Genomic DNA, 27,661 nt, shown 5'->3' with positions numbered 1-27,661 from the left:
TTCGGAAGCCCGTCACTTTCCATCACCACCGAGGGTTGTTCGGGGCCAGGTCGCGCTCAGGTGGCCCCGCCGGTTTGGCGCGCTGTACACAAGAGGAAAATGTCGAGCGGAGGAGGAACGACTCGGGCGCCGTATTTCCCGGAGGAAGTAAAAAAAGAACGACGTTTCCTGTCAGTCAGCGGCAGTTCTTCGACAGGTCGTAGAGGGGGATGATGAGGACGTTTACTTTTCGCTGAAAGGATGATATCGCTCCCTTCCAATGAATGAGGTCGATGCCCGCGGGCCAGTCAGAACCCTAAGTATTAGGCTCGTATGTGCACCACTGGGAGAAACGAACGTCAGCCGATCCTAAACAGTAACCGTCGGCTGACGGACAAGTTTTCAGAGACGTTACTGCAGTTCTCGCATGATGCAGAACTGCACGTTTTTTTTAATAGCTTTACTTTATTTTACTCTAAATGATGCCTTCCGGTGAACCCTCAAAAAGATAAAAGGCCCCAATTCAGGCCTACTTTTTTTACTGGCCGGCATCCTCCAGCATGGCACAGAAATTTCCTTGCAGTGCCTAAAGGGGTGGGTTCAAACGCGGGGGCTGTATTCAACTTGGAACGCAGCGCAGACATCTGAATGAAGCCTCCTATGTGTTTGATAAATGCAGTCCTCTCCGCCGTCTTGTAACTAACACACAATAGACCTTCAGGTCATATTCGATTCCCAACTGCTTTCAGCTCAACAGGCTCGATGACTCGCGGTAACAACATGGGGACTGTTGCTAGAGCTAGTGTGATGCGCTGACGGCGTAACGGGAGAGCTGCCTGCCAAGGCTATAGGCTTACCCGTACAGCAGCAAAATGTAGCGGGCCGATACGATCGTATACATGCTTGCTCGATTAAAACGGCCACTTTGTTTTCCGGGGAAAGGATGTCCTAAATGTGACATGCACGTTAGATTCGAGCGCCAAACCAAAGCTATAATAAGTGACAGGCCATCGCCATTGGCGTTAGAAAAATTCTGTAATCCAATCCACACGTCGCTGCAGCTGTGGGAGCTGCGGCATATAGCTCTGTGCCCGCATCGCAAGTTTGTTAGGTTGCCATCGTCGGCGCGGGGCGTTTAATAATAATATTTGGGGTTTTACGTGCCAAAACCACTTTCTGATTATGAGGCACGCCGTAGTGGAGGACTCCGGAAATTTTGACCACCTGGGGTTCTTTAACGTGCACCTAAATCTAAGTACACGGGTGTTTTCGCATTTCGCCCCCATCGAAATGCGGCCGCCGTGGCCGGGATTCGATCCCGCGACCTCGCGCTCAGCAGCCCAACACCATAGCCACTGAGCAACCACGGCGGCTAGGGGGCGTTTAAGAAATGTGGTATCTGAAACGAAGCGGATGGCACCGGAGACTAGACGCTCCGAGCTGCTGATAGTGATAAGGAGCCCTGTGACGACGGCGACTGATGTCCGGTCCACTGTAACCGGTATACCCGATAAGCTTTCATCCTTTTTCCCCAAGTCAGAAGTTGCGATTACGGAGAGAAGCATATAGAGAGAAGTTGCGCACGAACAATCAAGGGCATTCCATTTACAAGCGTAGAAACCGGGCCGTGTGTAACAATTGAGGTCATGGTATTTTTTTTTTTAAATTTCTGTCCGCGAAAAGAAAATCTGGAGCGCTTTGCAGCCGCGACGGAACCGAAAATACACGGCACACAGCCTTCTTTTATCTGACAGCGGAGTCTCGAGGGCAAGTTTGTACCGCCGAGACAGGCTCCGTGGCTAAGCGTGTCAGAGCGCGGACGTGAAACGCGAACAGGTTGTCTTTCCAGCGCGCGGTCGCTACGCGTTTGCGTAACCGGACGCTGCTGGAAGCGCTTCCGGAAACTCGATTTCAGCAGGAAACGGTGCGGAAGCTTCGCGCCACCGCGCGCATTTCTTTTTTTACATATTTTTTTTCCCCCATGAACTTTCCGGCGACGGCGAGCGCCTCGCTGTCTCGTGCTTTCGGCTCACAGCGCCGAATGCCGAATGTGTGACTTTCCCGCTAAAGCGACCGTTTCGACGAATGCCGCACACCCCTTTCTGCTCACCACTTCTGCACACCCCTTTCTGCACCGCCTTTCTGCTTGCGTATGCAGAAAGTCATATAGCTATCGTAATCACATCTGCTTTTCCTTGCGCTAATTTTGTTGCCTATAATATGAGTGTTTTTCGCTAAAAATAATGTTTGCGAGTTAACACACGCCTTGGGCATTTCGGGCACTCGAGGCCTTACATGCGCTGCTCGGATTCTTATAACGACTTGTGAATCGTGACACTGACTTTGAATGTTGTAGCGCATCGCATCGCGTTATTGTGTGCATTCTTTGTTCTCTTTTTATTTTTATTCCGTCTATCGCCTTTACATCACATTTTACTCAATTTCGGAGCGCGGCGTAGCCAGCCTGTATGCTTACACTGGCTCCCTCTCTGTCCTCCATAATTCTCCTCCTTTTTGTCGTTTTTTTTTGTGCGTGCCGTACGAACCACGAGGCGATTTTGGCGAGTTGGAATATAGCATGATTTCTGAAGTGAAGGCGCTAAAATGACGGTGGACAAAGAAGAAACACACACACACACAGGCGCCCTGTGTGTGTGTGTGTTTCTTCTTTGTCCACCGTCATTTTAGCGCCTTCACTTCAGAAATCATGCTTAACCAACACGCCCAACTATCCATCCAAATGGAATATAGCGCGTCGATGGCAGTCAGCCAGTGCAAATCCGACGCAGACCACACGCTGAAATGAGTCGTTGGTTGCATCACCACATTTCAACCAAATCACGAGGTATACTCATATTGCATGGGTGACGGTGTGCGTCATTGCGACACGCCGGCGTATTTACATGCACCACGCGATAAGATTCGTCGCGTCTCGAACTAGATGGCCTCTCCTGTATAGCGTCAATGCAATTCGCATTCCTAGCGAACTGTGCCGCCGTTTGCACGGATGCGATGAATGCGCTGCATATAAATTCTATGCAGCGCGCCCCTTGTCGCATGCACTTAACCACCGCTCTCTATACAATAGTGCGAGTCACGTTCGGGCGTGGAGCTGGCGCTCCCCGGTGGGTAAGAAGAGAAGATACACTTCTTGTTTTTTTTTTTTTTGAATGTCTTATTTCCTATCTCAGCCTTCCTTTTTTAGCCGTTGGCTTCGTTGAAATTGCTTCACCTCAGTATACTGTGGTTTACAGATAAGCTGCTGCGCTATATGTGTGGCGCCAGCCAATGGCGGCAGCTGGCTACGCTACCGCGCTCACCCGGCGCAATGCTCTCTCCATGTAACGTCGGCTGCGGCAAAATCTTCGTTTTTTCCCTATACCTGTATAGCTGCCGCGTTGGTGTCCTCGCTGGGCGCTGCGGATTTATTAATTTCTCTGTGAAATTCTCGCAATGCACGTTGAGATACGTGCGACGGACGTCCCGCGTGTAACCAAATTTACTCTAAGCGCAAAGTGTGGGCGACAACGGCTGTCGCTGGGACAATTCGCGGATGCACTCCGACGATGGCGGCGTAGCGCGAGCCGATGACGTAGAACGAAACCAATCGAAAATGAAATGAATCGCTACGCGATGCTCCAGCCATGTAGCATTTCGTACCGATTCATTTCAGTTTAATTCCCCGTTCTTTTCATCTTTGCGATTAGATCGCGGACACTGCAGCGCCAGCCCTGCTTGCCGGGGTGAACCAAATGGCGCGACTTGATAAGAAGTGAATATCGAAAAACGAAAAAAGAAAAACAGTGCCCTTCGATTCTGTGAAGAAGGATGAACAGCGACGCGCTGTAAATGTCAGCCCCTTAATGGCGAACTGCACTTCCGCCGCGGGTCGGCCCCGTACTGCACTATCTTCGGGATCGGGCCACGTATTGGGAGTACTTAACGCCTGCGTCACCCCCGCCGCGGGTCGGCCCGGCATGCAGTACCTTCGGGATCGGGCCACGTATGGGGAGTTTTGTGTCTACGCACGTACGCGATGATGGGGGAACTGGCCCGTAACAGCTTCGCCGTGGAAAAAAAAAAGATTCCTTACAAAACGTTGACCTATGGGGCTTAAAAGAGGTTTCCAGCGACCTCTGGCACCGCGGCGTGAAAGTTAGGCGGATGATACGACGAAGGCAACCCCCCCCCCGCCCCATCCCCACCGAATACCGTACATTGCAGTTAGGAAACGCGAAGTCCCGCTGCGCCGAGACGGTGTTGGCCAACTGCGCGTGGCACGCTGACCTGATGACGGCTCGCCAGGGGCTCGCTTTTGCTTCGCAGACGGTGCACCGATCGCACCACGTGACCTCATCGGCGGCGTCGCGCCGCGCCGCGCTCGCGTTGCGCAGCCAGCCGGAGATTTCCAGCTGATCACCCGAGATCGCGGCCTTTTTTTTTTTTAAATCTTGAGGTTTTACGTGCCAAAACCGCGATCTGATTACGAGGCACGCCGTGGTGGGGGACTCCGGAAGTTTGTACCACCTGGAGTTCTTTAGCCTGCGCCTAAACCTGAGTACACGGCTGTTTTCGTAGTTCACCCCCGTCGAAATCCGGCCGAGGCGGCCGGGATTCGATCCCGCGACCTCGTGCTTAGCAGCCCGAAACCATAGCCACTAAGCAACCATGGCGGGTTTCTCACGGCTTTTCAGACGTATTGGTGTTCGTCACGAGTCACGAATTACGACGGAGTGTTCCTAAGGACTGAGTGTTCCCCCCAAAAATGGCCAGGCTTAGCTTGGTTAAGCCAAGAATGCGTTGCATATTGCGCGAGTTGGGGCCCAGCTTTTCCTCCGGCTGTCGTGACGTCACGTCACGTGGTTGCGCTAAAGGTCAATGGTGGCTGCCCGGCCGCGCCCAAGGGCTGAACTGAGTGATTGCAATATGCAACGCATAAAAGAAAGGAAGAGAAACGCGGCGCAAAGCTCACAGCATTTTGGCGTCCTTTATACAGCACAAATACTTAAGTTACGTATGTAACCCCTTCAGGCGTCGTGCGCGAATTCGTGCGCGTAATTTGCTTTTTTGCCAGTTCTGTCGAGTGCATGGCTGCCGAGTAAAAGTAGCGGACATTTACGCGCGAGCTCAATAGAACACCCTGCCGGCTCAATGGGCCTTCGTTGCCCTTCTAACGTGCTCCTCACTGCAACGGACGACCACCTTTCCGAAGGTACTATACCACGTGTGATGGGGCTTTCGACGTGGAGCATTCCGGCAGCGAAGTAGAAGGAATAGTCGTGAATGAATCTATCGAAGAATGCTGGGTAATAATGAAAGTGTGGAAGTGCTCTAAGTCTGAGATTGACCTTTTTTTAACGATAAAAAAAACGACCGATTACTGACTGACCAATAGCAGGTAATTAATTGCCATCTATTTATTATGACTCATCAGACAATGCACAAAGAACTATCATACCACCATGTATTTCTCGCAGTGGAGTGTCGAGAGCGTTGAAATGTAGTCGTGTAAATTTGACACATTTGTAGACAGGCCAACATAATTCGCCCATGAGGGCGATAAGGTCGGTCATCATAATTGCGAGAACGTTTCAATTAGGGATACAGACTTCTTATAGGTTATGCGTTATATCACCTAAAGAGCTTAAATAATTGTTACAAGCATAGTACATGCGCTGGTTACTATTTAGTTTAGGGCTTCCCGATCTGAAAAAGAAAAGACAACGTTAATTACCAGTATTTATATATAGAGCAAAACGTTGAACTTGCCAAACCCCTTACTACAACTTTTGAATATGTTTTTATTTTCATTACTATCCCAACTAAATTGACTTACGACATTGTTTTACTTTGCGGAAGGGTATGTTTACATTCAACGCTATAAGCTAAAGATTACTTATCTTGGGAGGTCACTAACCGGCAACATTCAGAAGTAAGTTGTATCTCTATCCCTTTGAGACTCGAAGACACTTAGTTCAAGTTGACAACCGTTCTCCAAGTTGAATCTTATTACTCGCCGACTCGTGCGTTATACGAACGTGACAAATGCATTTTGTCTAAAATATAACATGTGTTTAAAATATCGTGTCCACGTGCCAAAAGCAACTTTACTATTTAGGGGGCCAAAGTGACCTTCTCCTTGCACATGTTACTGCAAAAACTACTTTTATTTGCCTAAACGCAGTCGAAGGTGTAGCACCGTGTGGTGAGTCTCCGTGTCGAGGCTGCGCCCTCGAATTTAGGATGTTGTAGGGGTGTTCTAAAAAAAAAAAATACTTCAGGACTGCATGCTTCTCGTCCTCCGTGGTGGTACAACAGTATAGACCAATCGGTCAATTGGTACCGACAACGCCAACAATATTTATTTGCGGTCTATCAGAAATACAGACCGAGCGGCCTGGGAAAAGACAGCATTTCGGGACGGTGTCAATTAGTGTCAGATTAGCGCCAATTTTCCAGAGAACTGACGGGGGGAAAACGCGATTAAGCCACTTCTATATTCGCAGTTCCTTACCCACCTGACATCACATCCAAAATGATTATTTTTTCAGATAATCGCTTCCGGGGTAACCTAGGAAACGACTGGAGGTGATGTCCACTATCATGTAGTACGCTCCTTTAGAAGATATACGAAAGGGTTATGCGTCGCGAACCCTGCAGCGTCCGAAGATGACGTCAGCGCGCAGTAACGAGCGTGGGCAAGCGTACGACGAACAGCCTTCGTTCGCTCCTCTTATCTGGCGGCGCCCGCTTCCTCCAAGCCCACATTTAGCCATCGCAACTGCCGCGGTGACTGTGTGTCCCATTTCATATAGCTTCCTCGGCCGGTGTAGTACGAACATGCACCTCCCCGGGAGCAGCAGATAAGGGAGCAGGCGCACTCACTCGGGGTGTAAACACTCAGCTGCCGGTTACGTCAACGAAAAAGAAAAAAAAAACGGATTGCACAACCGATCGACGTGACTGCGGACGCGTTTCCTGCCGGCCTCCGCAAAACAGAATTGGCATGGCTCAGCGAAACGCGTCCCGGATTGAGAAAAAAAGTGTCCCAAGATGAGCGCTCGAGCTCCTCCGGAATTTGAAATGCTCCGAGCGTCTCTTCCGGCCGATTCGTGGTGCGTGCTAGAGCAAGGTTAACTCTTTTTTTTTCTTTGTTCACGTGCTGTCAGTGACATCTTGGCCTTGCTTCGTACGAAGCCCAGATGCCACAAGGCGGCAGAGGGGCCCTGGACATAACGGGGACTCTGCTTTGCAGACCATCGGCGATTCGAGCTGAAATTAGGTTTTGCGTCTCTCTCTCTCTTTCTCTCTCTCTCTGTCGAGTCCGTCGTGAGCTGCTGTTCTAGGCTTCGGAGAAGCTTTTGTGCAAGGCCTTGTGGTTTGCAAACATTTCAACATTCACAGATGGTACAGTTGTTCATTCCTATATATATATATATATATATATATATATATATATATATATATATATATATATATATATATATATATATATATATATATATATATATACTTCATTTGTATTGAAGTGCTCAAAGCAGTTTAAATTCAGAGCGATAAGGCCCGTGGAATCATGAATTAATTGAATTAATTTACTGACATACACACTGCGGCAATTCCATCGAGTAGAAAGCGTTCTTCATGTCAGAGGACAGCTGCGCTCGCCCACATCGTTAAATTTGTCGGCCCTTGCACCTGGCGTCCCTGGTGGGGTCCCGTGCTTGCAATAACTGGGCACATGGATGTATTCCAGTATTTATCCTCCAACACACGCTGTTGGGCTCACGGCTTTTCGGGATGTCGCTGTCGAGCGGGCACGTTTGATGGTCGTTCAAAGCTGTCGCAGACAAAGTGGTCCAGACTAAATTTATAATTCGGAAAGCCATTTACTGTGCTAGCTAGCGGCCGAGAGTAGCTATAGGGTTTTTAGAAATCCATGAAAACGTTTTGGTAATCTCAGGAACGATGAACTAATGGTACAAGATTGTTGAAATAAATAATTAATTACTTAGAGAACGCCCCCGTGTACTCAAGCATCGCCTTTCCCCTTTCTCTCGTCTCCACTTTGTTGCCTTCCATTCATCCATTTTTCTTGCGAAGGCTAGTCTGTAAGGAAATATGAGAAAGAAGGAAATGCCGGGAAGCTTAACATAATGCGCATTATTCAACGCACACTTATATTACTGCGCTTTACTAAGGTGTACAACAACCAAAACTAACATACATGCAGTTCTTGTGTTACAGAAGAATATAATTCGGTATGTTGGAAATACATTTTCATTTCAATATATCATGTATATGTAAGGTTGAACGCAAGAGCGTGGCCTCGTATTCCGCGAACACCGTTAAGCTTCTCGTCTTACTCGAGGCTCTTCCAAAGCTCGGAAGTCGAAACGCATATGCCCTGTTCCTTTTTTTTTCTTTTTTTTTTGCGACGAGAGCAGCCAAGAGTGTGTGGCAAATCAAACGCAGAGTGCTCCGTGTGCCAGGCATTTTGTTGTTGCCGTCGCGGCGGAAAGGCTGTTTCAGCTCGCTCGACCGAGGAAAAAAAAAAAAAGCCCAGTGAGGCTGTCGTGGTCGCACGCGTCATGACGAGCGAGAGTTCTTCACGGCACTCGGAAGGGCACGCAGTTTCCCCTCGGAGGAACGGTGCCAAGACGATTATCCTTAACTGAATGTTTCGCTTACCAAAACTCGGCCGCCTATGTATTTTTTTTTCTTTGTCGCCTTCTTTTCCCTTCTTTTCTCGTTTTCTGTTATTTCGCTATTCGTGCTGATCGCTGACACGTGCCCCTCATTCAGTCGTGCTGACACGTTCTTCAGTCGGCGTTTTAAAGGAGTACTGACACAAAAAAAATCCATGTGGTTTTTTCTGCTTTAATAAGTAGTTAATGACCCAGTAATCACGGCACGAGACCTCATTTACTTCAGAGCGCGACAGGTAATTATCTGCAGTCTTTTTTGTAGCGACCAGTCCAAGTTTCGGTTTCACAGAGCAACGAAACAGTCCACCGGGAGTGAAACAAAGTGGTCACGTGTTCGCAAAAAGCTATGACGTATGCTCTGCCGCGCCGCCAGCTTGCGGCGCGCCGGCACGCGAGCTTCGTGTTGCTAGTCGTCTGCTACGCCTGCACGTGGTTTGCCATGTCCTCGCCATCATCGTCGTCGTCGTCCTCGTTTTCGTCGTCCAGCGGCGACGATTTCCTGCATGTGGGAGTCGCCGCCGTATTAGACGTGGCCAATCACTTTCAATTTGACCCACTGGAGAGCAGCGACTCGGATATTGCGGCCGGCGACGGCGAGCACGTGTAAAGAGCACGTGTAAAGCCGCATGGCAGCCAACGAAAACTCGTGACGTAGCCACATGACGTAGCGTTTTCTTGGCTATTTACAGACCCGGGTGATGTCAATGTCGCGAGGTGCTCTGTTTTACGGTTGGCTGCGCGCACGTACTTTAAAATTGATTTTAAATATGTTCTAAGCGATATTCGCCGCTGATATTTTACACACGATGTGTGTGTGACCCACTAGATCGATCTCACAAGTTATCTCGACTTCAAATTTTTGTGTCAGTACTCCTTTAAGAGAGCGACTGCGTTCGGCGGTTCGTTCGATAGAAAAAAGCTTGGGAGTCGAAGTGATTCGCCAGAGGGTGTGGGTGTGCCCGAGACAAAAAACGAAGGACGTGCGTAACGAAGCGATTGGCGTCCCGAGATGGGAACAGTCCGGTAGACCATTACCGCTACGCGGCAGTGAGGGCTTGTTAATTGCTACATAGAGGCTTCATGCGTTTCGTGTACTCGTATAGATGCACGCACACGAGGTCCCCGCAAGTTTGAGGAGCGGGAGACAACGAGGACACGCGGAAGGAAGGAGAGAGAGAAAATAACAAAACAGCAGCGCATTAAACGGTTTAGCCGCGTATTTCTCGCCCAAGTTGCCTGTCCTTGCCCGGTGATATACGCGTATAGCTGACTAGCAGGGGAGGAATGCAAAAGCGTTCCTGCAACTACACCTATAAATGCATGTTAGAGAGCCTCAGGTGGTCAAAGTGTAATCCAGAGTCCTCCACCATACGGTGTGCCTCATAATCGTTTCGTGGTTTAGGCACGTACAAGGCCCTGAATTTAATTGGATATGAACATTTTCTAGTGGATGCTGTAAAAAAAAAGGAAGAAACAGAAGAAGGTCGGTCATTTTACGATTCACCACAGGCTTATCTTCGTCTTCGGAATATCGCGTGCGCATTTTTGATCTGACGCCTTATTTACAACGCGCGGTGGGAGAAAAACAGACGAGGTCGATGTCGCGCTGTCGAAACCACTCGTGTCACCAAGTCACGGCATCGCTGTTATTACACACCACAGCCGGCGCTCGTCTCGAAGCAAGCAGCACCGAGGAGGAAAGTACCTGCCAGTATGCACGCTTGTTACAAGGCTGGGCGTGTGGGTTGCCATCGACGATCTCGAAAGTCCCAAGGCGTTTGTGCCACCGCGGCTTGAGACGAAGGAGCAATCTGGTTTGACGTCGCGGTGGTTGGAAAATTTCTTCAAGATTAGCGCCTGTATGCTCGCGCATAAATTTTCCAGTGAGATGGCTAACAAAAATGTCGAGAAGCCGAGAGACTCAGTTTTTTGATGAAGTGAGGCTTATATAAAATAAGTACGTCTACTCAATTCAAGAAAACGCATGCGATCCAAAAAAAAAACAAACCTTGCTTTTCTTTTTTTTAATCATCTACAGAGCTCGTGTCAGCAGAGAGTTAAATTCACAATAATCTTCGATTTTTAGAGAAATGAAGTGTAACTGTGGTTGCCTGCACACGTACAGTGCTCACGGAATGAAATAGGACACGGAGCATTTAGTAGAACCCATTTAGTAGTGCAAAGTACGCGAGAGCACCATGTCATGTCGCTAGGAACTTGGTCACCAAACGTGACGAAGACTCCGATGTAAGCGTACGCGCCAAAATTACGTCGATGTGACATGAACTACAGCCGGTTGAAACGAAAGTGTGCGCATTACATAGCCCTAAATTGACGCGTTTCATTCTGTGAGCACTGTACATCAGGACGCATTGATTTCTCAATATATAGTTGTCTCGTGTATGAGTGTTCGGGGGGGAGGGGAGGAAGTGTCACCGACACACACACACGTATATATATATACGTGTGTGTGTATATATATATATATATATATATATATATATATATATATATATATATATATATATATATATATATATATATATATATAATTTGTGCGTGCGGCGCTCGGAGCAAGAACAATACGAAATATCGCGAGGCAGTTTTCCTCCCGCGTCTCGTGGTTCGCCGTCCACACACACGTGGTGTTTGTTTTTCGAAACGGTGACGGGCGAACTCTGCAGTGTGAGAGCATATACGGGCGCGTCCTTCAACGCTTGCTCGCCTCCCCGACGGCGACACGCGTTGCTGCCAGGGAATCGCTGAATAGGCTCGCCGTGTTGCAATGCGTCGGCGAGATCTCGAGCGCGCGGGCGCGTGATGGGGCGGTCGGTGTTCGCCGCCGCGGCAAATACCCCCGAAGTACGGAATTCCCGCCCGCGTTAATAATACGCGGGAGTGTCGAGGGCGGAACCCACACCGCACTATGTAAGTGTTCTTAAGTCACGCCGCAGAGCGCGGCCAGCGTGGGTGTGTGTGGACCCACGGTTCTGCACACACATCCGTTGGCGGCGCCGGCGGCTGTGTGTGACGTACAATACGCGCCACTTTGTGTATACGTTCGATTTGCGCTTGTTCGTTTCCGTGAACTACTTGCTTCGGCATGGCTGCCCCAAAGGGGACTGTGCGACAGTCGAAATGTCGGGAATCCCTTTGTCGAAACTATGCGTGGGCCGCTCCGCCTGTGTATACAGCTTCTGTGGGTTCCGGTGGTGAGAGGTATACTGTGGCACCACCACCGTTAGTATACGGAGTGATCATTTTTTTTGTTTGTTTTACGGAAGTTATGGAAATCGCCTGTCGCAGATAACATTTGAGTGGAGTTCTAGTCTTTGAGCACGATCGTTAATTCAGAGAGGCGGACGTTAGTTCGTTGCACGAGAAATCGAAATACTTATTGAAATAATTCACAAAATAATAATAATTATCTTCTTACTTAATTACATTGCAGCGCATATTGCAATTTGGGCTATCGACATGCACTACAGGACCGGGCATGCGAATTCCACCCAGTCCACCTGGTACGCGCGCTGAAATATTTGACACGAGAGCTGCAGGCAGGAGCAGCGACGGCTGATCCAACGGGCACGCGGACTGGCGCAAGCCAATGGGGCCCCGATCTAAGGTCCCCACCCTACGATGAAGATATCGCACGCTAACACAAAGAATTCTCTCTCTCTTGACAGACATGGCTATGAAAGCTTATTTCATGAAGTTTTCTTGTCATGTTTACGTCTCCTCTGCAATACGACCCAGCTTTCTCCTAATCGCAAGGGGCAAAGCGTCTCAGTTCGTACTGATGACAGAAGCCAGTCACGTTTACTCGCGGCAGAAAATGTCACTGAGGAAAGTATTGAGTTGAATTCTGGGGTTTCAGTTGCATGCCAAAGCCTCAACGTGATTACGAGGCACGCCGAAGTGGGGGACTCCAGGTTAATTTTGGCCACCATGGGAATCCTTAACGTGCCTCCAATGAACGGGACACCGGCGTTTCTTGTTTGTTTGTTTGTTTTCTTCTTTCTTTCTTTCTCTTTTTTTTTCATTTCGCGCCCATCTAAACGCGGCCGGAATTCGATCCCGCGACCTCGTGCTTGGCAGCGCGACACCACAGCCGCTGAGCCACCGCGGCGGGTTCTAACAAAAGAAAAACAAGCTTGGTTTACGTTCCAACACGCGATTCGCTTCAACTGCCTCTATAGTGTGAGACAGACCAGTGCCCACGAGGCTGCAGAATTTTTTTTTCCCCCGCCCTCTGACGGCGACGACGCACTGCACCCGTGGCGTCGTCCCGCGCCACAGCGTCGTCGACGACGTCAACGTCTCTCGGCGTGCGCCGGCCCGCCAGCTGGCTGCTCCGCTCACCGACGCGGGCCACTTTCGCCCGTCGGCAGCGACGGCGCGTGAAACTGGTTTCGCCCCCCCCCCCCCCTCGCCCCGCTCCGCCAGGAAGCCTCGCTCGGCCCCGAGGCTTTAGCGGCGGCGGCGGTCGCGTTGCGACCGCGATGTATAGTGGCGCGCACGCACTCTTTCGCGTGTATCCGTGTCGCGACGCTGACACTTGGGGGGACGATCTCGGCGAAATAACCCACCTCTGGGACAAACCGCTGGTAAAGACAGAGAGAGAGAGAGAGAGATTCGCAGCAGCAGCAGCAGCAGCAGCATGAACGTATACGTGTATGTGGCACTGACTCGTCGAACGCATGAACTCGAGTCCCAAAGAGCGACCGAATCAAAAATGGAGTGGAACCCTTCGTCGTCTCGGACGGCGTTCGACAGTCGACGACGAACGCGACTAAAAGCCGATGTGTTCGGCACTGCCCACGGGGAGGAGTTCAGAGCAAAGCGCGAGTCAGCTGACCCGATGCCACTGTATTTACCAAGCCCACGGAACGCGGGTTTTTCTGAGCATGTTTTGCACGGCGATGCGCTCTGTGTGGGGAATTTATTTATTTATTTATTTATTTATTTATTTATTTATTTATTTATTTATTTATTTATTTATTTATTTATTTATTTATTATCATACCATATGGCCGCAACAGGCGTTACAGGGGGGGCGGGTACATGGCTTAAAAACCATCAGTTATAAATGGAAAAAGAAAGGAAACGAATAAGATAAACAAGCATAAACAACGGCAAATAAAAACAAAAACTAAAATAAACACACAGAAATTCGAGTACTACGAAAGGATAATCGGTTACAGCATTCTTGAATGACGATGCGCCGGCTATGGTGGCGATAGAAGAGGAAAGGTGGCTCCACTCAAAACGGGTTCTTGGCATAGAAGAATACAGGAAAATGTCAGTTGAACAACGAAGAGCAGCGACTTTATTGATATGTTCGGCGCAGGACGATACGTGCACTGGCTGAGTGAGAAGCGAGTTGCTGATTTTAATGAGCGGTGATGGAACGATTTGTGAAATAAACAAACGCGCGGGATGTTGCACCGAGTTTGAAGGTTAGGTGACAATTTTCTCTGCGAGACATTGGCGGTACGGGAATAGTTCGACATAATATAAAAAATAAAACGGGCTGATTGATTCTGAAGAGATTCCATGGATTTAATGAGAATGCGGCGAGCCGGGTCCCAAACTTCATGCACATGCGTAGGTATTCAAAGTTCGGACGAACGAACGAACGTTTGATAAAGTATTATTGCTTAGACGTTGTGGAGCTCGGAAAATATACCGTCGGAATTTCACCGAGAGCGCCATTGGCATTAATTATGATGCAGTCAATGTGAGTGTGCCGTGACAAGCAATCATGATACGTAAAGACCGAGATATCGGTATGCAGCCACGCGCCTCAGTCCGATGTCGTTAATTCTGTATTCCGAAGATATTGTTGTATTAGTACTTCGAGAAAATGTCATGTACTCGCATTTGCTGACGGTGAGGGTCGTCAACAATTTACTGCACCATCCATAAACATTGTTTAGGTCAAATTGAAGGACAAGTATATCAGTAGGGTTATTTATGTCGCGATAGATAACGCAGTCATCTGCAAATAGCTTTATGCTAGAGTTAATGTAATCTGGATGATCAGTTACATAGATCAAGAAATAGTAGTGGACATAATACGGAACCTTGAGAGACGCCAGATTGAACAGAACAAAGAGAGGAAGCATGATTATTAGCGATAACATAATCGGTGCGGTTAGATAAATAAGCATTTGATCCATTTGAGGATGTTTGGGTCAGTATTCGAAGTGCTGATTTTTAGTAGTTGTAGTCAATTAGGTACTTTGTCGAAAGCCTTAGAAAAGTCCAGAAAAAAACCATGAAGACGAGAGCCTCGGTCTAGAGCTTCTGCAATGTGATGCAACAGAAGCTAACTAGGAGATAACTAGAAGCTAACTTTATTTTTAAATGAAATCCACTTTTCTTTCACTACAATCCAAAAATGTAGCAATGCAGCCATCCGGAAATAATTCAAGCTTCTTATTAACTGGAACATAATCTCCTAATCTCTCTCTTTGTAATCTGGGAATGTCTTTGTGGAGAACCTCGATGGCTGACGCGTGTTGCAGTTTGTTTTAATGAAATGAATAAGGCTGTGGTCGCTTAACACATGCATGTATGAAATTGAGTGTACAAGACCAGGTGCTGTTGTTAAGATGAGATTAAGAATGTTAGCCGATGTAGAACCAATTCTAGTAGGTTTGAAGACGATCTGAGTGAGGTTGAAGTCCAAGCACAAGGGAGCAAAAGATGAAACACCAGGTAATGTTTCACGTACAACCGTGACAGGTCTAGACCAGTTAAGTTGGGACACATTGAAGTCACCCAAGCGAAATAATGGTGAGCGCGGGTACTGAAGAACCAGGTTATTAAGCACGTCATGTAATTTTTCACTGAAATCTGAAGCAACGTTTGGTGGGCGGAAGCTTATGCATGCGGGAAAAAAACATTTTGTGTGTGATTTAATGAAATGCAAACACAACTAAATTCCAAATCTGAGTTGGTTACAATAATGTGCGGTACAAGTTCATCGGCTACAGCAATAAGCACGACAGCACCAGGTTTGTCACAGCGATCACAGCGACAGCTCACGTACTTTTTTTCAAATGAGAAAAGTTTAGAGCTGTCAATTCTTGACGATTACCAGGTTTCAGTAAGTAAAACCACATCGGCAGCGCATGCGCCCAAGATTGATGACGTTTATTAACAATGCTTCTAATATCTGTGGATAATAATAATAAAAAAATACGTCATGGTGAGTAGCGGCTGGTGCTTTCAGGTAGGATAACGACCGATTGTAGGAAGCCGACGTAGATGTAGGTGATGCATCCGTCATAACGGAATCATTCCCATACTCAAGGACGCAACTACAGCTGGTAGCTGAACAGTAAACGTAGCACTTTTTCTCGATGTAGAGCTTATTATAACGGAATCAAAATTACTTTCCACAATATTTGCCGTAATCTAACAATTCTTTCATGATGGCTCTTGCTGCTGTGCGAAAGTATTCGGTCACATCATTTCCAGACTCCAGTGAAATAAATTTTACAATAATAGGTCTGCATTTCCCAGGGGCATATTTACAAAGTCGGTGCGCACAAGACAGGCGATCGTCACTGCTGTTTAAGGCTTAGGTTCATAGCGCCATTCAGAAGGGAAACAATCTTGTCTTCAGAGTGAGTGAGCCCATGTTTGCGCTCCGGTGTTAGTAACGCCGTGAAATGTAGTTCCCTGCGGGAACGGTGTTCCAAATCATCAAGTCGTCGGTTATCAGCGACTACTTTGGCTGCAGAGCGTTGTCCGACTGGGATTTCGGCCGGTGATAACCTAGTTTCATCCGTGAGAAGCCTGCTCACTATGTTGAAAATACGCTGGTCAAGTGATTGCTGAGCCTCTCTCAAATCATTAAAAGCGCTCACGAGTTCATCGTGTTTTTTATCCACTTTTTAGTGCAGCGATTTCACGAGAGCAAGAAGCTGGCTGTATTGCATGCCAGCGGGATCTTCCTTTGGTGGCTCTGGATTTAATTTAGTGTTAGCAGACATAAACAGCAGCTTAGCAACGTGAATGCACTCGCAGAATACAGTGAACAAAACATTTGGGCATGGAAGTACAAGCAAGCAAAGGTCGATGACTTCCCGCAGTTGAGTGAACGGGGCCGACCCACCGGCATCAAAAAAGACAAAAAAAAAACACAGAAGGGTGGTGGCATGGTCTGCATTGTGCTTGTACTTCCATGCCAACTGAGCTGCCGCGATACTGCCCCGGCGAGCTCGTCTTCCTCCGTATCCTGCGATACGCCGATGCGGCTGCGCCATCTGTGATATACCTGGCGTGAAACTCCTACAGTGTACTCCTTCCGTGTTTTGCTGCTGCATCCCTGTGGCACAGGCTTATGTGCGGCATGTGCTGACCGCACTGGCTCTCTGTGACGACACAAGCCACGCTGGCCTCTGTGCAAGCAGTAGTTCTATGGCCACCATCGCACTCAGCTGCATCCCTGTGGCATAGGCTTATGTGCGGCTTGTGCTGGCCGCACTGGTTCTCTGTGACGACACAAGCCACACTGGCCTCTGTGCAAGCAGCAGTTCTATGGCCACCATCGCACAGGGAGTATATCATAAGGGAGCTTTGCACGCGTCGTAATTTGCGCAATGATCTATAGCGGAAATAGGGGAAATTTCGCACCGCACCGCAAGTCACAACGTACACGGCTGGAGATAAGCAGCTGATATACAACTCCATATAAGTGGATAAAATTTAGTCACTAATGCTCACCTTTCTAGTGGTGTTTCAAAGCATGCATGCTGCACTGTATCGTGGCACTTTCCCGTATACTGTCACCCGGAGTGCTAGAAGCACTGCGTTCAATTAGCCATTCAATGGTGCCACGCTTCCCTAGTGAAGGCGTTTACGGAGTGCGTGGCGATGCAGTCCCAATCTAAGATACAGCGTTAATACTCTCGATACACATATTACTTCAACAATGTTATCATGCCCGGCAACGGACAGGAAGTTATCCATTGTATAGTATAAGCCATGGAGGCGCGCTTATCGAGCCGTCGCGTATTGCACGCGGCGCACAGAGACGGGCAGAAAAGGGTCAGCGTGCGTGAAAGCCACGCGAGTCATTGAGGACACGCCTGAGCCGCTCCGAATGACCGTTGACCAGCTTTGTGTGCAGCGGTCGTCGCGGTTATTCTGTCCAGGACAGAGAGCCTCGCCGAGTCCGGGTGCCCGCATGCAAAAACGAGCGTTTCACGTGCGATGATCACGTCTTGCCCTCTGCCACAACTGCAGGGTTTTGGGAACACGTCGCTGGAACTTCGCGGCTTTGGGAACGCCGCGCACGAGACTGAGGATGGCAGAAATTTAAGATGATGTGTCTACGTGCCGATCGAGAAGAGAAACCCGGACGTATGTGGGAAGGACTCGGAGGAAAACAGACTCGTACAAGAGAAATAAAAAGAAAAAGAAGCGAAACATCTATTAGGAAGTTTCAACGTGCCAAAACCACGATATGAATATGAGCCATGCCATAGTGGGGGACTCCGGATTAATTTCGACCACCTGGGGTTCTTACTCGTGCACCCAATGCATGGTACACGGGCGTTTTTTACAATTTCTTGACATAAAAACTGTTTACAGCGCAAACACATGCAACCACAAAGTACAAAGTAAACAACCACAAACAACCGCAAACCACAACCACAAAGTAAACAGTTTTTATGTCAAGTATGCACCAACTCGCCCAGAAAGAAGTTTTAATGATTTACAATTTCGTCCCCATCGAAATGCTGCCGCCGCGTCTGGGATTCGATCCCTCGCTCTCGGGCTTAGCAGCGCAACGTGACGTGTGTGTGTGTGTGTATATATATATATATATATATATATATAAAGCGGGAAGACATTGTACGAAAATAAATTATTTTATTGCGATGGTAACTACGTGGACACTCCAGACGCATTTCTGCCATCGGCATCGATCGCCGTCGCCGTGAGGTTCCGTGAGAAGCCCAAGGGCGATAAAATCGTCGCCGCTCGCCGTATGCTGTACGTGCGCGTGAAAGGCTGCGAGAGTGAGCCGGCGATCGCGGCTCCATCAGTCGCACGCAAGGGAGGAAAGCCGGGAGGAAGCGCGCCGTCTTCCATATAAATGGGTCGTGTTTCGCGCTCCGTCTCATTTCCGGCTGAGTAGCACGTAGGCGAATACACCCTGGCTAGACGCCTTCTTTTCGATGAAAAGGTTTCTCTCTCTCCGTGCCAATTTCATTCATTGTCAGTGGTGGGAGCGCCACGCCATCCCCGCGGTCAGAGAGAAATTAATCGCTGCCTTACACCAGCTCGCGTCGCAGTACACTGTACTGCGGGAAAGTTGAAGCTTGTCCGTAGCGCGAGGCGCGCTTTGTCACAACGAGACTTGAGGAGCGCTGACGAAGTGTACGACGTCAGCCAAGCATCGCGAGGAGAAGAGAATAACAGCGGCAGCAACGGCACCGCCAACGACAACGGCAGCAGAAGCAGCAAACGAAGTGAAGCGGACTTACCTGTTGCGCAATGGGCCGCTGACGTTGCACCACGGTGGGCAAGAAAGGGAAACGAGGCCAATTTCGGGCGCACGAATCGCATAAGTAACAAAGAGAGAGAGAGAGAGAGAGAGAGAGAGACGGAGCCGTGATGACCGCGAGCGCTATTTCTGGCGCTATTTCTGTGCAGCAAGCATACAATGGTTTATCGCGAGGCCCGGCTGTTGCTTCCCGTAGCTGTCACGTGGTATATGCTGACCACTAACTTGCTTCAAGACCGCATGCTTCTCCGGAGCGGTGCTTCCCTCTTAAAGAAATGAAACGCAAGAAGAAGCCCGGTCTTAATGGTCAGCTTAAGTGCACTGTGAACTGCTGTAGTCTCGAAAACGGTTGACTCTTCGCGACGGCTATCGTGCTGTGCGCAAACTCGCGATGATGGTGCAGAGAGACGCACAAACCCGCTCAGTTACGCTTACGAGAGAAGCAGGGAGGGAGATAAAAATATTTTTTTCTGCTCTACACAGCCGTACCTGTCTTTATTTGAAGTAGTAGCTTAGCGCAAATAAAACCACCGACACAAGGAAGGCAGACAAGGACGAGCGCTACTCACAACTGTTTATCGACAGAGGAGTTGCCCAGTGTACGAGAAATGAATTCTAGAAGAGTTGACTTGTTGACTTGTAGAAGAGCGCTTGTCCTTGTCTGTCTTCCTCGTGTCCGTGGTTTTATTTGCGCTAAGCTACTACTTCAAACATGGACGACCAACTAGCCCAACAGTCAACTCTTCTAGAGTACCTGTCTTGAACGAGCCGTACGTATGAAAGAGGGGGGGGGGCTAATCTGAGCTAACGTAGCTTTATATGAGCTAATGTAGCCTTATGCCGAAATATCGGCACAGTATTAAGCAATTAAGTGATGAAATAATTGTATAATTAAATAATAAATTAATTAAGTAATTGGTTAATTAATAAGCTGTGGTGCTTCTCGTACCGCAGTTCACTTGTTTTCAGAAAAAGGAGTTTAGTGGAGCATAGAAGTGGTTGATGAAGCGCACATAGCACGTTTCTTAGGGACGGTAGCAAGCAGTCGCGTAATAGACATGAATGAATATATACTATATATACTGCGTGTCGACTTGCTGATTACGCCTTTTATTATAGCACGAGCGAAGTTTTCTTATTGTCTTGACGGCTCGCTAGCTAATTCTAAAGAAGACGGCTCACTTTGGAAGAGGGAGAGCAAGAATATAACTAGAGGCCGTGGGCGAGGTTTCTTAGCGACCGAAGTACACTCAGGTGACGTTAGCCTGCGGCGCCCATGAGATTTGGTATTTATTCCAAAAGGGATGGGTGGGGGGGGGGGGGGCATGGTGCCTTGCTATAAAGCCCAGCAAGACAGATGTTCACAAGAAGTTGGAAGCGGGAAGTTATAGACACGAGAGTCCTCAGCCTACACGTGGCCAACGCTTCGATAAGGAATATGCGTGTTTTTAAGGGCAACGATTTGTTGTTGCCCCGACTACGGACACTCGCAAAATGTTTTCATCGCAAGCCAGGCGTCCTTGTTTCGCAGGTTTGGCACTCTCGCGCAACGATACCGCAGATCGAATTCTCGATCAACCACCTTTCAGGTGTCTTTTTCAGCGCGCGCACCTATATCGGCCGAGCCAGCGGAATCGGGATGCGATGAAAAGAATGGCGCATACCTCCGCGGTCGCCGTTTATTTCGCGTCGCAAACACTCTCGAGCGCTACTCGCAGAATGCCCGTACAGTTCGAGTGAGACGTCACGCTGAGTATTACGCAACCGTACAAGCGGGGAGTGTGTATCCACGAAAGCGCTCGACCGTGAACAAGCGTCCGCGCGTTCCGCATGCTTTGTGTCAACCACAACGCGTGTATCCTCGTATATGAGCGCGCTGAGCGAATGGTAATACGCTTGTCATCTTGGAGCATCATGTCCAATCGCAGCTCCAGCTCTGGCTTTAAAAGTAAATTATGGGGCTTTACGTGCCAAAACCACGATCTGGTTATTGAGGCGCGCCGTAGTGGGGGACTCCGGAAATTTCGACCACCTGGGGTTCTTTAACATGCACCTAAATCCAAGTATCAGTGGCTGCCCGGCCATTGTGGTATCTCCGGCAACGACCTCGCTGACGAAGCTGCTAGGAAAGCCCACGAAGGAGCAACCCTTGTTTCTGTACCTTTATCGCGGACCGACGCAGCCCAACACCTAAGCAAGGTAGCACACCGTATGACATTAGAGAAGTGGCATACACCTGAATTCACCCAAGAACGATTGCATTCCCTCGACCCCTCTATGCAACTGCGGCTGTTACCAGGACTTCAGCGAAATGAGGCAACAATGCTGTGCCGCTTACGCTTGGGCGTCGCATTCACCAATGCGTATACGTTTTTGATTGGAATGACTGATAGCGCCGACTGTAATGCCTGCGGTGCCGAGGAAACTATAGAACATCTACTGTGCTACTGCCCATCTTTTCAAAACGAAAGACATGACCTCTGCACAGCTCTCAATCAGCTAGACAGCACACCGTTCACCTTGAAGAAGATCTTGGGACCATGGCCTCGCATATCGCAGCTGCGAAAGGCCACAAAAGCTCTGCTGCGATATTTGAAGGCTACTGGACTGAGTCAGCGTCTGTGACCCGGACTGAGTGACCGAACGATATCCCCAGTGGACTTTCTCTTCTTCTTTTAATCTTTCAGTCCCCTTTTCCCTTTCCCCAGTGTAGGGTAGCCAACCGGGCTCAGTCCTGGTTAACCTCCCTACCTTTCCTTTATCATTTGCTCTCTCTCTCTCTAAATCCAAGTACACTGGTGTTTTCGCATTTCGCCCCCATGGAAATGCGGCCGCCGCGGCCAGGATTCGCCCCCGCGACCTCGTGCATAGCAGTCCAACACCATCCAGCTCTGGCTTTGTCAGTGAGGACCACGTGATGTAGCCTTTCGAGAAGTCGGTGAACCTGTAATTGGAATTGAAGCGTAGGGCATTCCTTTTCCTGGCTCCTCGTTCCACGAAGTGAACATCCACGTTTCCTCCAGTTCTTCCACATGGTCGAGTACAGGCGTCGACCCAAGATGGCGAAGTGCGGCGCCAGCGGGACCTGAACAGCGTGCTTGCCATAAGACCCGAGCCTTATACCAATCTCGATGCTGAGTCCGTGCGAGGGCACCCACGGGCCTGCTGCACTGTCCGCTCTGTTTTTAACGACGCCGAACGCACGCAGACAAGCACTGCGGTCGTTCTTAGCTGCAGACCTCAACTCGCGCGCTCGCATAGCAAGCATCAAGCGGCTATGAAAGGCGCGCATAGATATGGGAGAACAAGACGAGCGCCTCAGCGCGCTTTTGCAATCAGCATAATGTAGGCCCAGTGGAGGCGCATTTCGATGCAGCAAACATGCATTTTGTGCCGTGCACCATGGTGTTATCCAGGTGTTTTTTTTTTTTTTCTCGCCGTCGTCTGGCACCCATTTCCTTTCTTTTCTTTTCAACTTCGCCAGCCAATGCGCCTCAAAATGTATTTTCCTAACGTGGGCTTCGCTCACAATCTGTGCGACTGTTGCTGAGCGAAGGCTATCATTTTCGTCTCGATCTTGGAGGTTGGCTTCGCGGCGTCTTGGACTTTCGTCATTAACGTTACGCATATGTCGCAGCCTCCAGCGAAGCACTGCCTTCAAGGCCTTCAGTTGTGGTTGCATAACGCATGATTAAATCCAGGAAATGAAAGAAAAAAGAAAAGAAAGGAAAACGAGCGACACAAAACAATGAGGAGGAAAAGAACCAGAACTTGTGAGCATGCATAAGCGCTCGCCTAGCTTATATGTATAAATTAAATGAAGGAACAAGAAAATTCGCACCAGCGAGCGTATGTAGGCAATACGCTGCGACTGTAGTGTGGAATAGGGTATTTCCTTCTTTTTATCTTTCTTACTTTAAAGATGGCGATTTCTTGTTTTCATTCGTGGCCAAGAAGCAGAAGTCCTCCTGCATTGACGTCATCGGAACGCGCAATGACCTTGTTCGGAGTCTAAGTGCCCCTTCTCGTTTAAACCCTCGCACTGTGACGTCAATGGCGAGCGGCCAAGCTATGCCACTGGTTCTCCCGCAACATTCTGCTGCAGGCTGGCGCCATGCATCCACAAGTGTTTGGCGTTAGTGAACCAGTTTCCGAGAATAAATTTTGTTCAGCTTCCCCACCACATTGCCCACATCGCCCTGTATACTTATATATATATACTTACCTCTTGCGGTGGCATTTACAAGCCGGTATGACCAATGCACCGAAGCGCAAAGGTGCAGCGAATTTCGTAGAAGGACGACAGACGCTGTTCTCGTAATGACAGTTGCCTTGAGACTAAGTATTACGTTTGCTTTGCTGCATAACACGCACTGTAGTGATGGCTTCAGTCAGTGGACTAGCTGCACAAAAAAAAAAATAAACAAAAGTGTGTGGGGGGGGGCGTGAGAAGAATGAAAGATAGAGGGCACAACAAGTACTTCTACGGACGGTGTCGCTTCCCTCCGCATTATCTTGAAAGAGGAGGAGCGCGTGAACTACACAACTACAAGTAACAAACAAACAAAGAGTAGGGGAGGCACAGGAGGGGGAAAAAAGGGGGGGGGGACGTCGTGTTGGCTACGCTAGGCTGGAGGACCGGAACAGGGGAATCCAAAGTAAGAGAGAGAGAGAGAGAGAGAGATAGTTACAGAGGGGGGAAGCAAAAGCCTGGCTAAGCCGCTATACCTCTATTGGTTAGAGCATAGCACGCGTAATGCGATGATGTGGGATCGTTCCCCACCTGCAGCAAGTTGTTTTAGAGCGCAGCTCTTTGGCGTCCGTTCCTGGGTTTCGCGTCGTCGTCGGCCTCGTAACCAGCTCCGCCCCCCTTCGCTGGAGTGGGAGACGAAGGACGCGAGCCGCGAATGGCGGAGACCAATGAGAGCGGCCCCTTCAGTGACGTGCGCGCGCGATGCTGGTGTCATGCGGACCCTCCTTACGGCTCGATGCGCATTCGTGTCTGGTCTCAGCCGATACGCTCGTTTCGTACTATCGTCTGCTCGCGCCAAAGCTCTCGCCCGCGCCTGCCTGTTTGGTTCTGTTGGGTCGGTCTCGTTCGCGCTTGTTTTGGTTGTTATTGTGTGAGATTGTTTCTTAATCTGATTGTATGTGCTATGCGAATTGTATAGTACTTTCTGGAAGCCATGCGGCACCAGCGATCACACTGGAACCTTTGACGAGTCATGTATAAACGCCGGCTCGCTTTTTTCATCCACTTTCATTGCCATTAATTTATCATTTCTCTTTAATTCAATTATTAAGTAAGAGTTCTTTTCTCCTATGTTGTCCTTGGGGTCTTTGTTGGCTTCTCATGATATGATTCACTGCCTTTTCGGCCGATGAGCGATGGGGATGGTTATATACAGTGACGCTAAAGACGGTGTTCGGGCGTCGATCATCCAGCCGTCCAGGAGAGGCACAGATTTTGAAAAGAACTGCAGCATCTGGGCCGTCTCCCGCACACACCGCGTCAGTATCTTATCCCCAGTCGCACCATCCTGCCAAAGATGAGAGGCGGCTGTCACTAATAGTGACAATGGTCGTATAAAAACATAAAATATATAATAAAATGAATGACAGATATGAATATGGCCCTAGTCGAGGGCCTCGTCTGTTACATTGGTCAGTGCCGATTCTACGAACGTAAGGAAGAATCGTAGCACACAAGTCGTGTCAGCTTGCGTCTGCGCCGCCCTGCATTGGGCCCGTACCATGAAGTTTAATGTTCCAAACGGCTGCATCATCCTCTCCGTTTTTTTTTATTAGCCTCCAAACTTTGCATTGCAAGCAAAAGACGGAAGCGCCTGCAGGAATAATAGTTCACTAATCAATTTCCTCTCCATGCTAACTCTTCCAAGCAGCTGGCTTTGGTCCACGCGAAAATAAGCTGCAGCTCTAGGGGGAAAAAAGAAAGCAGGTGTGAAACTTTCACATTGTGCTACGAACAATTTAAAGGGTTAGGGTGCGTGATATGCTACCCCCACGTACGATCTTCGTATCCGCCGCTTGGAGGGTGGAAATGCATTGATCAGGAATCGGGAGTCACCAGTTGTCGCCGCTGGACGGGTTCGGAGGCGTCAACACCGGAAAGCCCAAAGAGCATCCCAGATCAAGGAAAATGAGAACAAATTGATCACCTTTATTTCTCGCCATGACGAGGACATTCGTACAAAAGTAAAAGAAACGATGAAATGGTCTTTGAAATATAACTTAACTGTTGCAATATTTAATTAGTTGCCAAATTGTTTACTAGGATATCGCAACTGTAACTTCGTCCCAGCCTTTCAGAAACGCTACTGAGTGTCCCGTGTTAATCTTCGCGCATTTAGATTCGCATTTTGAGGTATTAAGCTCGGCACATCAAACATGATGCGTTTGCCTTGGTGGGGTAAAGTCGCGTTTCGATGCTTCAAGTGAAAATTGGCGGTGCATCCATGTTTTACAAATGATCGGCGACTTGATTACTATTAGCAATCGATCTGAAGATTAGTGCGCCATTGTTGAAGATATTGTTACGATACGACAGGCGCTCAAGAGACACGGCGCAAAGGAAGACGCGTACGAGCACCTGGGTTTGGCACGAGCCGGTTTACATCTTTTTCTCTGGCTGCACTGCTCTCGTAAATATATTGTACTTAGTTGTTTATGCCTCTCCACACGACGTTACAATATGTTTTGTGGCGTGGTTATTACGAAAGGCGTCACGTACCCTGTAATCCACACCCATTGACCCAAGCTGGCATTGAAGAGGTTTATTGAAGAGAGGCACATACTCGTGTGGCAAGTACCCGGTGACCCAAGTTGGTGGCGAAAGGGTTCGTTGAGGAGCCGCACATACCCCGTAGCGCATACCTCGCTAAAGTTGGCTTCAAATTAAAGAGCAGCACACACCCAGCGACCTAAGTTTACGTGGGAGAGGGTACACTGAAGACCGGCACTTGTCCAGCGACCCAAGTTAGCATCAAAGAGGTCCAGTGAAGAGCACCCTATATGCACAGTGGCTCAAGTTGGACCAACGGTTGGTTTTTAGCCCTATTCCCTCGACACAGCAGCCAGATGTTCTACCCATTAGACCAGGGACAGCTCAATCAATCAAGCTGGCGGGAAGGAGCTTAGGCGTGGACATACATAGATAGGTACCGACTTACCGCAAACTGGGGAAAGATCCCGAAGAATGCTAATAGCATTAAAAACAAAACGTAATCCAAAGTTAAGGATTTACACTCGACAAGTTTTATGAACCATCAAAGTGCGCCATCCCCTTTCGGTTTCGCCCTTTCGGTTTCGCAGCTGACTCTAACGAGGTAATGCGCTGCCGGCTCCTTACTCGTGTGGTCCTTGTCAGTTTTTTCGGCGGGTCCGTGTGGTTAATTCTAACGCGATGAAAAGAACGCAAGGATGATGACGAGCGGTTAGTTTTGACTACAGTAAGTAGACGCCTGTACTCAAAGAGCGCAATAACAGCGGGCGCGATATCGCTGCGTGTACAGTGCCTTTGCTACAGGTTGCTTGTTCATCTGGTAAGCGCGCTCGCGCTCCTCGAGGAAGGCGCTTCACGATGACGCACTTCACCTGTGCGGCCCGTTACGTCAGAAAGTGCGCTGTTGACCTACCGCGAGCGAAGAAAGGGGAGAAGAATCGACATACGCTATAGCCGACGGGACCGAGAAAGGCTTGATACGCCAAAAGAAGGACGAACGTGGGAGAGGGGTTGCCATGAAGAGCGAAGCCGGGGAAGATAAATATAGAATGTGAAAGTGTGACGACGGTTTGCGGTGGTCGCGACCTCACTACAGGCTCGACCGGAAACGCTACATTGCCACGAAAAAAAAAACAACCTAGAACAAAACCAAGCAAAAACAGAAAAGCCGTGGATGCACGGACACGCATTCTGGGCTGTCTGCATACAGTTTCGGGCACGTCTAATGGCTTTCGAAGAATTCGTTCCGGAGGGCGGTGCCCCCTAGGCGTCGTGCGATCGAAGTCCGACGTTTCTCTCGAGGAAAATTCGAGGGTTCGGCGAAGGGGGTGTCGACACCTCTCGGCCGTGAGCTGCTGCACGCGCCGCAGTTATGCCGCAGGGGCGGCTGCGCATGCGCTGCTTGTAAGCTTCTGTGGCGTGACGTCCGCAACACCATTCCACAAAGGAGGAGCGAAGAACGGAATGCATTGTGTTTCGCCGTCTGTAAGTAGCTTAGCCCATTCGCCCCCAGAAGCTATAGGTGGTAGCGCTCTGTGCGGACTGCAGGCTTGCCCGCGCAGACTCCAGTTGTTGGCGTTTCAACTTGGTACTTGGCACGCGGCCTCGTTGTGCACATGACTACAGCACAACTGACACAGTATGAAGAGAGCAACAGTAGTAATCAGAATAATGAAACCAACTAAGGCTCTCTTTACGGTGGTGGAG

The 27,661-nt window shown here is 49.0% G+C and overlaps 1 protein-coding gene and 1 long non-coding RNA gene across 2 annotated transcripts in view; one reads left to right on the top strand and one right to left on the bottom strand.

Annotated features, from left to right (window-relative positions):
- LOC139054736 (uncharacterized) overlaps positions 1-17,555 on the bottom strand; it is a 37,941-nt gene extending 20,386 nt beyond the window's left edge. The window contains exon 1 of the long non-coding RNA XR_011511466.1: positions 17,424-17,555. This is a non-coding gene — a long non-coding RNA (uncharacterized lncRNA). The remainder of the gene's footprint in view (positions 1-17,423) is intronic.
- The window catches only part of Ptr (patched domain-containing protein), a 112,475-nt gene that overhangs the window by 4,796 nt on the left and 80,018 nt on the right, over positions 1-27,661 (top strand). The gene's annotated exons all lie outside the window — the stretch shown is intronic.

Source organism: Dermacentor albipictus, chromosome 1 (assembly GCF_038994185.2).
Source record: "Dermacentor albipictus isolate Rhodes 1998 colony chromosome 1, USDA_Dalb.pri_finalv2, whole genome shotgun sequence".
Taxonomy (NCBI): domain Eukaryota; kingdom Metazoa; phylum Arthropoda; class Arachnida; order Ixodida; family Ixodidae; genus Dermacentor; species Dermacentor albipictus.
Note: the sequence above shows the minus strand (reverse complement) of the source record. Positions and strands in the feature narration are given on the sequence as shown.